At 58.1% G+C, this 3,157-nt stretch overlaps 1 protein-coding gene across 1 annotated transcript in view; it reads right to left on the reverse strand.

The window, feature by feature from the left end:
* Positions 1–3,157, reverse strand: part of OPHN1 (oligophrenin 1) — a 66,169-nt gene that overhangs the window by 46,520 nt on the left and 16,492 nt on the right. The gene's annotated exons all lie outside the window — the stretch shown is intronic.

The raw sequence follows: 3,157 nt of genomic DNA on the forward strand, positions 1-3,157 counted from the left end.
GGGACGGCCAGGTCCCTGGCCCGGGGCGGAGCGCGGCCTCGCAGCGCACACAGTCCCCGCTTTCCCCTCAAAAGCCGCGTTCAGCAGTTTCCTCCGGCGGGTCAAACCTTTGCTCCTGAATGGGCAGATTCAGGCCTGAATGTGGCTATTTAAGCACAGCTGCCGGGGGGCTGAGAGCGCGTAAATGGGTGAACTCCAGCACAGAATGATGTCATTGATTTGATGGAAAACCCCAGCAAATAATTCACTCTCAGTCCCCGCAGCGTTCGCTTCGGGCTCTCATTCAGTTGTCGCTCAAGGGAATCTTTCTTTGTCCCCCTGCAAACCCTCGCCGTCTTCCCAGGATGCTGCCGATGGCTCCCGCCCAGCCCCTCCTCGACTACGTTTATTAGCGGGTGAACTTCAACCGCTCCATTCAAACCCCCATCCCTGAGCAGCCCCTCCCTGCGGCCCCGTGAGCCAGGAGCACGGCTGCACACGCAAACCCCGCTCGCTGCGCCCAGAGGATTTGCACGCACGCTTTTTCCATCACCTGCGTCAGCGCAGCGTTCAGCCCCAGCGTCGGAGCAGTGGTCCTTGGCGAGCTGCTTGCCTTTTCGGTTTGTATAGGAACAGGAGGCAGGGCAATAGCAGAGAAGGGTTTAAAAAAGCCAAACGCAATATATTTCAACCAGAAAAAAAAGGAACGGTATAGCTGATTTAAGTTACATTTTCCTTTCAAAACGTTGCCTGGCCTGAGAGTTTATTTGCCAGTTTTCTAGCTAAAGGAAATCCAGGTGGACGTGCTACAAACCACATCTCATGTTAGCTTCACAGTGGGGAAAAAAAACGAGCGCCTCTTAATTAGCTCAGCACTGTTTGGTTTTGCTTGGGACAAGGAATTTTTTTCCTTCTGGGGAGCCATCCTCATCTTCGCCTTCAGCACCTCCTGGGTGGAGGAAGCCCAGGCTGCGAGCAGTGACCGTGCACATTCACCCTGCTGCCTGGAGCTAAGGGCGGCCGGAGGCGGACAGGCATCCCTGCTGTCCCACGCCGCAGTGACAGCCACCAAGGACATCCCTGGGGTGGCCGGGGCAGCGCCTGGCACCGTGCGGAGCTCCCACCATAGAAAAACAACCACGGAAGGTTTAAGGTTAGGAAAGGAGTGGACAAGCCGGAGGGACAGCCAGTGCTGCGAACGCCTGGCGTGGCTCCTGAGGAGCGTTTAATGGAAACCAGACTCCTGCGGACCAACGTGACTCGTCCTCGTACACGTACAGAGCCCTGGCTGAACACCAGCTTCTGACAAATCCTACACATACACGCAGGACGGGCGGCAGCGGGTACTGCTGTGGTATTACGGGGGTTATTACAATGATGGGGTGTTTGCTGGGAAATCAACATCAGATGGGACTGGCAGCTGACCCCGTGGCAGCGGTGCCTGCGGGCACCACGGCCACCGAGGGAACAGAAGATGCTCATGGCTGGGGGCACGTCCCTGCGGGGTCCAGCAGCCAGGACAGCACCAGGGCCCGGTGCAGAGCATCCCCACCCCGAAGACACTTGGTGGGAAGCTGCCCCTTCCCTCGGCGGCACCCGAACGGTGACGTGGTGACACCAGGGGCCAGGGAGAAAGGGATGAGCCATGGCCACAGGAAAGCGGCTCGACGGCAGGAAGGGGCCACCGTGCTCAGCAGCTGGAGCTGGGCAGGAAGAGGTTAGCTGCGTGGAAAACCAGGGCTACATCTCCACGCTGGGAGAGATAAGCCCATATTCTCCCTCATTTTAACAGACACTGGGAAGGTTCCCCCCCCCGATACAAACACACAGCTGCCAAGTGCCCCCTGCTTCGCACACCCAGAGCCTGGCAGCAGGGAGAGGGTGTGGATGGAGAGAGGTGGCTGCTGGCTCTGCCCTGCTCACGCAGCACCGGGAACGCGTGCGGAGAGACGGACCGTTGGTGGAACGATCAACACCGTGCTTCCGAGCCAGGGGTATCGCTGCCAACAGCGGGCAAAACCTCAGCACCGCCCGACAGCCCCGAAGCACCCTGCCTGCTCTCGTAGGGCTCAGCCCGTTTCCGTGGGAACGCGCCAAAATGAATCCGATCCGGAATCCTCTAGGACTCCTCTTCCTCCCAGTGTTCAGCGAGCGATGCCAACTGTCACAGTTTGCGGTCACAGTAATTTACTTCTCCAGGACAATACAGTCCCATCTCTCTGCACAGAATAGCCCAGCCCAGCTGCGCCCGGCCGGCGGGGGGGAAGGAGCGCCAGCTACAGCCGCACCAGTCCTGGGAGGTACCCCAGGAACGTTCTGGCTGTATTTCTGTACATACAAGCATGCCTCCAGAGACTGCAGCTATCGAGGGATGTGCCCCACAGCCTGCACAGCAAAGCCCCAGCGGGGATCCTCATTTCAACCCTTCACAGCAACCACCGGTAACTGAAGACTACAAACGAAAAAAATTGGTTGTCTTTGCAAAAGCCACAGGCCTCTGAAAAAGCACGGATTACAGCCAGGAGCCCTAAACCAGGCTGTGGTTCTGCTTTTTCCCCCCAATGCTTAGAATTTAAAATAGAAGGAAACCACCGTGGTGGGACAGACCCGGCGGGGGGTGCAGCCCCATGCACCACCTCACGCTGCCGGGGGCTGAGCGGCTGCAGAACGGGGCACGGAGGTGCTGCTCAAGGGTCCGTGATGCTCGAGATCTCCAGATGCACATCTCTAATGAGCTTTGCACGCCTCAGAGGAGGGTCGCACCGACCGAAGTTTCTGTCTGTGATTGCAATGCTCCTCTCCTGCCGAGAGAGGAAAGCAGGTCCTTGAGTACATGGGAATAGAAGCACCACTGGCAACCCACTGGTGACAGCTCCAGGGACCGCCAGGATCCCTGTGCACCAGAAAGGGGGGGCTGGGCTTGGACTGCCTCATCTGACACCACGGGGACCAACGTGACGCCGGGTGTACCAGAGCAGCAAGAGAGAAAGCAGTGAGAGTTTCAGAAATAAATGCTTTAAAAAACATGTGGAAGAGCAGTCGCAGAGCACCACTTCCCATCTGCCAGGACCAGGCTGCCCGTACCCGCACACGGGTTATTTCTACCTAAATATCCCCTCGCTGCCCCAATTATTGTGCATTTGGCAGCTGTGCAGCGGTCGGTAAAGCCAGCGCTGCC

The sequence above is a fragment of the Egretta garzetta genome, unplaced genomic scaffold (genome assembly GCF_000687185.1).
Source record: "Egretta garzetta isolate BGI_Z169 unplaced genomic scaffold, ASM68718v1 scaffold906, whole genome shotgun sequence".
NCBI lineage: Eukaryota > Metazoa > Chordata > Aves > Pelecaniformes > Ardeidae > Egretta > Egretta garzetta.